The sequence below is a fragment of the Chamaea fasciata genome, unplaced genomic scaffold (genome assembly GCF_029207755.1).
Source record: "Chamaea fasciata isolate MVZ Bird 193981 ecotype frontalis unplaced genomic scaffold, bChaFas1.0.hap1 SCAF_18, whole genome shotgun sequence".
NCBI classification, from domain to species: domain Eukaryota; kingdom Metazoa; phylum Chordata; class Aves; order Passeriformes; family Sylviidae; genus Chamaea; species Chamaea fasciata.
The window spans coordinates 4,598,780-4,609,702 of record NW_027094103.1 but is presented as its reverse complement, the minus strand read 5'-3'; positions in this window follow the sequence as shown (position 1 = coordinate 4,609,702).

The window sequence follows — 10,923 nt, the reverse complement described above, 5'->3', positions numbered from 1 at the left end:
ATTTGGAATTAGTGGTGAGGCCGCCTAATCTTAGAAGAGCTTCTCCTGAAAGGCAAAATCTCAATGAATAGATCTGCAGAAATCTCAAATGTTAATGGTGAGGCTGAAGGGGGAAGGGGAGAGGGGGGCAGCAGCGATTAGGGCTGGATTGCCTGACTTGGTGGGGTGCACTTCCCAGACCTGCTGGGGGAATTCCAAGCTTTTCTGTGCACTGTCTCTGCCTTCTACCACACATTTGAAACTGCCTCTCTAGGTGGAAGGGCTGAGGGTGGTGAGAGTGCTGCAGATGCACAGCATCCAAAAATGCAAACCTATGGCATGGGGGAAATCTGTCTGAGACTCGCCCAGGATTAGGATGGCACTGAGCATTTGTGCAGGAGGTGTCCTAGGGACAGGGATCCCACAAATTCCCAAACCCCACTGACACTGACAGAGCTTTTGGGGCTGGAGTTGTTGCTTCCAGTGCAACACCTGGGGCTGCACTTGGGTGTTGTGGTGGGGTAATCACAGGCAGCAAAGGTGATGGCATCTGCCTGCCCTGCATTATCCAGGGTGGGAAAATCCCCTCGTGCCAAGAAGGTGGATTTAAGGCTGCACTTGGTTTCACAGATTGATGGAGTGCCTGTCTTTGCAGTAGGATGAGGTTATCTGGGTCCCTTCTCCAATGACAGGTGAGGGGGCTGAGTGCTGCCTTTGCCATCAGGGAGGTTGGGAGGTTATCCTGGTGGTTTAATCTGCCCTTCCCAGAAGCAGTGCTGTTCTTGTCTTTCGTGTTGGTAGTGCAGCAGGGCAGGGGCTGCTTTCTGCACCCCAAAATCCCTTTGCACCAGTAGCGCTCCTGCAAAAGCTGCCTGGAGCAGCCCAGCAAAAATCCTCACCTTCTCCTTAGCTCCCTACCAAGACAGAGTTCCCCATCTCGAGCTAGGAGCCAGGCTGTATCCTCACTCCCAAATCCTGGCCCTGTGGATTAAGCTCAGTAACACCTGGACAGACCTTTCTGCCAGCAACCCCAGCAGCACTTCCTGCAAAAGAGGTTTTTCCCGCCCTGGCCTTCCCTTCGGTCGTGGCCACTCTCCCTGCAGAAACCCTGGCTCTCCGCTTCCAGGCTGAACTTTTGAACCTCCAGCCCCAGCCAGATCGTTATTTTTGACACCCTTTCCCCGAGTTATTGCACAGCTGAAAAAGAGAGGGGCCGCCTGGCCATGGCTCCTGGCTTTTCCCAGTGTCTGACACTCCCTGCTAGCCCTTGGCACCCGTTCAGGTGAGCTCAGGGTGGCCCAGGACTTGTGACAGCACAGTGCACAAGTGCCACCAGGGAGAAGAGCTGCCTGCCTCCTGGTCTTCCCCCTTGTATGACTTAGGGAGTGTATTTTTCTTGATCCGGATCCTGCATTAATTGTTTCCCGGAATATTTTGCTACACGAATGTTACGCTTCTGTCTGCTTGGCTTGCCCTGAGTTGAGCAGAGGTATTTATGAGTGGTTTTTTGCACATATTTTTCACCTTTTTGAAATGCTTGGCACTGTTCTGGATGCTGGAACAGATCCTTCCTGTTGAAAATACAGAACTCAGTTAGTCTGGTTGGGGACTGAAGGGAAAAGCAGTGGTTTAGCTGCTCAGCTCTGGCTTAGCTGATGCTGAGGGATGGTGAGCCCTGCACTCCTGCAGAGCTGGAGATGGCCAGTGCAGAAGTCAGGTCTCTTTGCCTGTGCTGGTGTAATTCAGGAGTCAGAAAAAGCCTCCTCCTCCCCAAAAAGAGCATCAAGGAAATCTGTCCTCCCCAGAGCTGGGTGCCAGGGCAGGGTGGGAGCCCTTTGGCTGCAGCTCTTCCCTGCACACGAGACTTATTGCAGTATTTTATTTGTTGTATGACAGTCTCTGAACCAGGTTCAGGTCCACGATCAAGTTACCAGGGCTCAGCTGCTCTGCATTAACCAGCCAGGGGGGTATTCCCATGCTAGGACAAAGAAAAGGTAAAACCTGTTCAATCCTTTGCTTTATGTACTCGCGTGTGCAATCAAAGAGGCAGCAGCTTGATTTGAGCCCCTGGTTTTCCAACTCTGATGGTCACTTTGGTTTGGACCAAAGGAGAAGCATCCCAAATTTATTTATTTGTTCACCTACACGCTGTGGCACTGGCAGACAAATGGAGAAATTGAAGCTTAGGTCTTGGGATTGGAGCTGGGCATTGCCATAGATGCACAGAACTATTCCTTGGAGGACAAGGATCCATGTCCCCTTGGAGGGAGGGGGTTTCAGACCCCACCAAGCTCCTCTTTCAGCTCCAGCAGGAATCAGGAGGTTGGTGGTGAGCATCAGGCTGTAAAGCTTAATGGGAAAATGGAAGGATCTCTGAGGATCCCATACTCCCCCAAAAGATGTCCCCTCATTTTCACCTTGGAGTGGAAGGGTGCTGTGCTGGAGGTAGGAACACAGTGCAGAACAGGTGTAGGTGTGCATTTTAAGGCTCAATAATTAGTCAAGAAATAAGAAAAGTGACTCCCAAGACTTGTGAGGTGTTTGTAATTTACCAGCCCTCCTTCCAGGGAAGGTTTCCCAGCTGCCTGTCCATCCCAGCCCCAAATGCCCAAATCCTGGCGCTCCCAGAGCCCAGCTCTGGGACAACTCTCTTCGAGCCCTGTTGCAACTGTGCAGCTAAACAGGAGCTTAGCTGTGTCCTCCTGTGGGCCAAGAGCTTTGGAGCTGGCACAGCAGAGCATGGTTTGAAGATGATTAAGCACCTGCCTACGTTGTCTATTATTGGACCTGCACCGGAGTTCAGGCTGGGGAACCATTTTCTGAGCAGCCTTCCCGGCTTCCTGAAATCATTGGTGAAAGTAAGCAAAACATGTTTATATTCCTCTCTGCCCATAGCTGAGCAGGTTTCCAGGTGCCAGCTCATCATTAATCTTTCTTTTCTCTTTTCCTGTACCCCCCAAAATCCTGAAGAAACCCCAAGGTGATTGTTCTTGCTCTTGTTCAGGGCTGTTCCTCGGGCTTTGCAGAATTTCAGAGCTGGTTGCAGACAAAAATAAAACAAAACCCCCTTTCTTACAGAGGCGTGTGTCATTTTTGACGGATACTTGATTATTCCTGTTATTTTGGTGAGTGCTGGCTTTGTTTCTTCCAGGTCCATTAATCTGCTTTTTTGTATGTTGTACAGAAGGACAAAGGCAAATGTATAGTCAAGACAAATTTCTAGTTTGGTGTTAGGAAATGCAGTACCCAAGCTAAAATCCTTAATTTTCTATTTGAACTCATGGGAATTGTCAGGCTTCAGCTCTGAGCCTTCCAGCCAGAGACTGAATTCAGACCAGGAGCTATTTACTGCTTCAGGGAAAGCAAAGTTAAATCTAAGTATAAGGATAAAACTTCGCAGGTTTGAGGTTTACAACTGTCAGACTTCTCGCTCAGGAACATTTCTGCAGTGGGTTCATGAGCATTTTTTCCCTTTATGCTTTTCTTATTTGTATTTGTATCATTTTTGAAGCCCTGCTGCTCCATCCACATGAAACCACGGCTTCATCTGATAGAACGAGCCGCACCAAAGTTCTGCTCAGCTCCCTTGTTTTTACTGGAACACCAGTAAGGGGAGAAGCACAGCACAGCATCTCACAGGCCAACCCTCAGCTCTCACCAGTGTCATAAATCAGAAATAAGAAGCTCACCTAAAGCCGAGGGGGAAAAAGGACATTTCTGTAAATGGAAACGGCTGCAAGTCCCATCTGGATGTCGTGGTAGAGGCCCCTGCCCCAGAAGGAGGTGGCCCCATCACCCCCACGCTGGGTTTTCCCCATGGGAATTCAGTATTCAGCTTTTCCTGAGCCATATCAACAGAATGTTTTGCAGAGCAGCCGAACAGGACTGCGATGCTCAGCCGACAGAAGCGCCCTGGCCTCTGGAGTAAATCAGAATTTCCCCTTTGATTTGAAGGGGTGAAAGCTGGTTTTTACCAGGAAATTCAGGGGTGATCACAAAGCTCTTCTCTTCTCCCTGTTTCTCCAGTGATATTCCCCAGCAAGCAATACTAGAAATACAGATGTTGGGTTTGCCTTTCATGTTTTCTTGGTAAATAACTTAATAAATATTTATCAGTAAACAGAGCAGATTTATTTGTGAACTAGAGTTGGCTGGGTTTGTGCATAGTTTTTGGTGAGGGGTTTTTAGGAGCGGTGGAGGGATGCTCAGTCTCAGGGACTGAGCTCTGCAGAGAGAATTGGGTTTTTAATCATAAAATGCTGTTTAATGGTTTCTCCCTCATAAAATGTGCTGATGGAAAAACTTTATGTAACAAAAACAAACAACAGCTCCTTCCCCCTCAAAAAAAAAAAAAAAAAAAAAAAAAGGAATAGGGAGTTTCCTTGCAAAATGTATTATTTGGATGTTTTCAGACTGAACAAACTCTTTTAAACTTCATTTTTGAACTCATTTCAGGGGAGAATCCATAGAGAAATAATTGAACAGAGGCTCCAAACCCAGATAAAAGACCTAGCCCTGACTGAAACAAAGCATTTTGTTGAGCCTGAAAGTATTTTTGTGCTTGGAAAGCAGCTCGTTGTGCATTTAGGAGGGTTGTTTTGGTGATCCATGAAATATTTTTAAGATTTATGGGACCTGATGGTGACTTTGAAGACAGAAAGTGCCTTTTCAACGCAGCTGCAGCAACGCTCATGTCCGTGTGCTGTGTGGGCACTGAGGAGATATGAAAGCAGTAAATATGTTTAGTGAAATGCATTATTTGCAAAGATAATGGCTGTATTTTCTATAAATATGTATGTTTAAAACAAAATCTCTCTGCAGGTTTTGGTGGGAAGGGAGCATGTGTGGGTGCATCCCACAGCCAGGTGAAGAGGGATCTAAACACAGAGCAGTGGGGAAGTTGATGGGATTAACTCTTCCCATCACCTGCATTACTCTGTTTGGAGGGAGATGTCCTGACTCCCTGATCCCATTTTAACCTCCCAAACTGGAGTACTATCCTGAGCAGTACAAAACCAGTTTGCTTCTGGTAGGCAGCAGGACTCTGCTGGGCTGCTGCCAGCATTCCCTGGGTTGGGAGGCTCCCCTCTCTTGTAAAATAGCTGTGTTCTCCTGGGAATGCAGGGCAAGCAAGGAAAACTTCAGGCCCCTCATTCCTTGCACCTTTTGGGAAAGAAAAAAAAATTAAAAAAAAAATAATTTAAAAAAAAAAACAACACCTCTTCTTCAAATGAGATGCCAATCCAAAGATGAATGTCCCCTGTCCCAGGAGCAGGTTTTAGGGCTGGGAGAGTCTTTGCTGGGCTCTCCAGAAAGTGATACACCCTCAGCTGGTGTTCTGAGGGAAGGGAGGGCACCAGGGAGATGCAGGGCAGGGTATTCGTAGCCTGATATGTCCGAGGAACACGGCAGGATGCAGCTCCAGTGATTAAACCAGGATGAGAGATGGGTCTGGAAGGCGCAGGGAGCACCCTGTGCGCTCCTGCTCTCCAAACCTCAGGGCCCACACTGAGCCTGTTGCAGGCAGAGCTGGAAAAGGGGTGGCAGGATGTTGTGAGGGAGGAGGGCAGAGGAAATACCTGCTTTTACAGGAGTGTTTCCATCACAGCACTCGTGTGTGGTGCTTGTTTAAGAGACACATTTCTCTCTGCACAGATTTCTCCCTTCGAAGCAGAGAAGCTGAATGGATAAATCCCAAGATTCAGGGGCTGGCTCGCATCTGTGTGTTTGAGGCAAAGGGGTTTCCACCTCCTTAGAGCTGAAATTGTTGAAGAAATCCAGTATTTCCACAGCTTTTAGCACTTCAGAGTATGGTAAAGGAAAAAACTCTTTGGGGGAGAGGCACAGCTCTGGGCTGAGCCTGGAATTAGACATTGAGATAAGCTCAGGAGTAGAAGGAATTGCATCCAAATGGTTTTGTGATGACAGGAACATGGTTGTGTCCCTTCCCTCTCTCTGTGCCATGGTCCTTAGGGAGCAGCTGGTCCCAGGGTGTGGGGAGGGAGAAGGAACTGATGGAGAAGGAGTGACCTGGGATTCACATCCCTTCTCTGGTGCTCACGAGGAGCTCCCCTGACCCTGGCAGACGGGGTTTTCGCTCAGGGCCCGTCCAACACAAACAGGAGAATTCAAAGCTACTGGATTAGGAGCCGGTGTGGCTTCCATTAACCCGGGGGTTCTGCTGAGCTGACTCCTGGAAGAGCCGTGCATCAAACGCAATGAATCAGGAGGGAAGCCCAGAGATCAGACGGGCCCGCTGACCTCTGCAGTGAGATAGCATTCCCCACAGGCAGCGTGTTGGGAAGGGGGGAGGCCAGCAAAACCAGGCTGGCCTCCTATTTATTCATTTCTTGAATGTCCTCATAGACTCTCAGGCCCAAACTCGTTAATTTTGCCGATGTACACGCAGATTTTTGTCGGCGGGGATGGCTGGGGGCTGAGCCTCTGCAGGTATTACAGTGAAAAAGGAGCCAGGGAAGAAACTCTGCCTTGTAAGCAGGGAAGGTTTTACTCCAAGACAGCCAAAAAAATGCAGAGCCCTTCTAGGGGATTCGCCTGCTCTTTGTTTTCTCTTTGCATGCTGCAGATATATGAAAATATTGATGCATTCCTCAAGCATCCATCTGAGCCTGGGAGTGCATCAGGGAGCCCAAAAGCAATGCAAGTGTGTAAGTAGATATTGCTACCCTGAGACCGTGGGGCTGCAGCTTTCCTCACTGGGACCAGGTTAGTTTCATGCACTGACTGAGTTCATTCCCTGGCCAAGCAGCGTTTAAACTACTGCTGGCAATTCTTTTTTTTAACCTTAAAAGTAAAAACCCAAAAAAAAAAAAAAAAAGGAAAATCCCTGAACTAACTCCAGCAACAGTTAGGTGAGCCCCTTGCCAGCTAGGATGTGCCTGCACATATGGACACACAATAACTTTGTCCATCGCTGTCATAAAAATAAAGACACTTATATGAGGGTGAGAGGTCAGGGGAGACCTTGATTTAATAACAGGGGAAACATTATTTTTCTGTTATTAATTACACGTTATCCATAGTACATTGGCTGCACTTACTTTAGATAAGGTTACATCTATATTTTTGTAAGGGAAACTTCTCGGGTCACGTAGGAGAAGGTGGCTGGAAGGCAGGGAAGAGAAATCTGCTTTAGAGAGCTGGGGAAAATCTGCATTTCTCTGTGGCCTCCCCCTTCTCAATCTGCTCTTCTGGGGACTGATCCTTGCACATTCCTGGAATAGCTCACTTGGAGAATGCTAAATGAATTGAGGTGCAGAAGAAAGTTGGGGCAGCGTCAGCTTGGTGTTCCCAGAAAGTCCAGAGGGATGGATACAGCCTTAAACCTGTGCTCTCCCTCCCTCGCTTGTAGCCACTGTATCAGTCAAATTCAAAGTAAAAAGTTATGTTCAGTGAGAGGGAGACTTAAAAGTTCAAATCCAGGTCTGGTTCGGTGCATTCCTTCTCTTGTTTCCTCACTTTCAGCTGCTTTGGAGGAATCCACTGGGAGGATTTATCCCATTCCTGCTGGGGGGACCCCCAGCCTGCAGAGGTGCTGGACAGTGGGGATCATTCCAGGGGAAATGTGGGGCTCAGCTCCAGGAATTGTCCCAAAGTGAGAAATGCAGGTGCCTCTGTGCTCCCTTCCCAGCACAGATCAGGAGAAAACAGCGCTGCTCTCAGGGGTGGATCCATCTCCCCTTGCCCAGCTGAGACTTTGCCTAAGGAAGGGGCCAGGCAGCTGATGGGAAAGGAGGAAAAAGAAGTGAGGGAAAACATACAACCCTCAAGGAATCCACTCCACACAGATGGATGGTTTGTATTACAGGGAGATGAAGAACCTCTTTCAGAAGAAATAGAAATAGAAGGGTTTGGTTTTTCAGCACAGCAAGGCTCAGGATTGGGATTTACCCACCTGAGACCTCCATCCCTGCGAGCACAGAGGGCTGAGGGAGCTGCTTGCCTGTTACACGGGAGAGCAGATCATTCTCCAGACATTTAAGTCCATAGGAAAGGGCGGCTGCTGCTCTCTGATCATCACAGACTCGTTAAGTTTGGCAGGTGAGGCAGTGCCAGTGCTGGACTGGGGACACAATCCTGTGTGGAGCCTCTCCTGCAGGTGAGGGACAGTTCTGTGTCCCTGGAATGTCTGTAAGATGTGCCCCAGCCCTGTCTCTGTCAGTGCGCATGGAAAATGGGAATCAGCAGCCATTCTGTCCAAGCTGATCTCCGATTAAGCTGTTTCTTTTCTCAACCCCCTCAGGACATGAGGGGATGCAACTCTGGGTCTGTCTGGCAAGAAGGGAAACACGAAAGGCTCTGCTAGTCTGGGTGATCTATAGAAATGGCTGGGGCTCGATGTTTTTAGCAGCAGCTCCTTTTTTCATGATCTTTTCCACACTCCAGCAGTGCTCACATCAGTAGGAGCCACAGGCTGAGGCCAGGGAGGGATCTCTGCTGGGTTTCCCCCTGGGATGCCCAACAGGTCTGGTACAAACTCAGTGATGGAGACCCAGCTGCATCTGCTCTGCCTGAGTTTGTTCCCTGCCCAAACCTCAGCATTTTGTGCCCATCTATTTATTCCACTGTTTTCAGATGGCTTCCAGTGTCTGTGGAATGTTTTCCCCCTGTGGCACATCCCTGGAAAGAAACAAGTGGGATTGTCTCTTTTTTTGGATGTGAAAGGCAGAGACAGCAAAACTCTGGTTCTGCTTTAGTGGCTGAAAAGTGAAACACCTGAGGGCCTGATGAGTGTTGGGACACCAGTTTGTGTTACTTGACCAAATCGACTGGGAATCCTGGCTGAAGTCAGCACAGTGACTTGCTTAATTAACTAACTTGGTTAATTTGTGTTAACATAGTGACAGAATCCTGGTCCCAGAGCTGAGCATCCTTTGGATGTCCCTTTGGAGTGCTTGCTGCTGTCTCCCACCATCAGTTTCAGTAGTGAACTTAATGTTATTTCTTTGGTGGTTGTTTTATTCCTCACTTCCCTGTTTCTAGCAGTAAAATCAGAGCCAAAAATCATCTGTTCAGCTCAGGGTGATGATGTCCTTGTGTCAGAGGTGTGTCTGTCACATGCTCTGGCGGGTGATGTGGCCCCCAGTGCTCTGCCTCATCAGGATCTCCTGTTGCATGTGTTTTGTTCCGGGATATGTTCATTTATATGGGAAATTATACATCCATTTTCATTGCTGGCAAGCTTGCAGCAAGGCAGTTTGTGCAGATAAACCTTTCGAGTCTAGTTGTTTCAAAACTTTCCTACAAAGTCTGGCTGTGGAATTTCTCTCCTTGAAAACACTCGTGCCTTAAATTAGGGGATTGATTTAAGCACAGCTCTTAAATCAACCTTATGTCCCCGCTACAAGGAGCATTAGTGCAACAGTCATCTCAGTCCCTGCAGCCAGAGTCTCCCAGTTTTTCTTCATAAGTAAATAGAAAAAAAACAAACCCAAAGAAAGCAACCCCGGAGCTGAATCAGAGCCCTCTCTCTCCCACGCAAAGTGGAACAATTAAAAAAAAAAAAAAAGGATGCTTTTGTTTTAAGTGTAGAACCAGTCATAATAGGCACAACAGGGAAGTGCTTAATAGGGTTTCAGCTTGCAAAACAGTAATTAGAGATGATATTCCTCTGATTGCTCAGGGCTGAGTTTGTGATAGGTCATCCCTCAGTCGGGGCTGAATATATGTGATGTGGAGGCCCATACTTGCAACATTACAAGGCAGGCATGCTTTTCTTTAATCATTATTATTTCAGTTACAACCCGGATGAGTGATCCCAGCTGGTAGATAAGAATCAAACACACACAAATAGGGCTCATCTTTCCTACCATATGGAAACCTGAATTGCAGAAGTCGTCTCCATCTCAAACCCTGCTCAGCCCCCGTCCACCCAGGCACTGTTTCTGTCCTGCTTTCGCTGCAGTTAATTAATGAGCAACTCTAACCCAAGCACAGCCTCTCCCTGGGTGTAGGGGCAGGGATAAATTCATTTTTAAGGGCTTTGAGTCCTGCCTGGCTCTCCTTTCTTCTGAGCTCAAGGTACCATCTTCTCCTGGCTCTTCTCCATCTGCTCCTCCCTCCTCTTGGTCACAGCTTCATGTCCCAACCACCAGGTATCCAAACGGTTTTTCCTAAAGTCCAAGTGGAAAAACGGGTCCTGCTTTTATGAGATATTTCCTTTACAAGTTTTAGAGGGGATTTGCCCTCTTTTAAGGCATACCTGCACAGGCAGAGCAGGGACAGGACAAGCCCAAGGAATGCACTCATCTTCCATATGTGAATATACTTTGCCCTCTGTATTAAGAAGTAGAGGGGGTAGAAAAATCCCTGATGAAGGGGAAGGGGCAACAATGTCTAATCACTGCAGAGCCATCTTGAGCTAATTGAGTTTGTCTAAAATTCATCCAGCCTTTAAGGTTTAATAGAAGATGATGGTCTTAATGCATCACATGCCTTGGAGTAAATGGATACTCTGCTTTAAAGGCCCTGTTGATGTTATGTGAAGGGGAACAACAGTTGTTATGATTCTGAAACTCAGATTGAACCCAATTAATCAATGCTGAGATGATTTGAATCATGTGGCATGCATGGTCACCTCTCTGATATTCTATCCTTATCCCTCCCTAGACTGAGACATGATTGATGTCAACTGTACACCGAATTTTCGGGGGGAAGGCTGAGCCAAGTCATTTGGACAGAGAAACAAATTAGATCAAAAGTGTGATCCAGGGAGAGGGAGATCAGTTTCAGAGCAGAAGCTTAAATTTCTTTTTATACCTTGGGTGCTCTGTGCACAAGCCCTGGGGATTGCACTTTGTGTGTGTGTGTGTTTTGTGTGGGGGGGTTTTGTGTGTGGGGTGTGTGAGTGCACAAGCAGCAGCTCGGGACACTCAGCAGGAGATGGCCACACATGCCTCGGCCAAACCCCAGCGTGCAGAACTC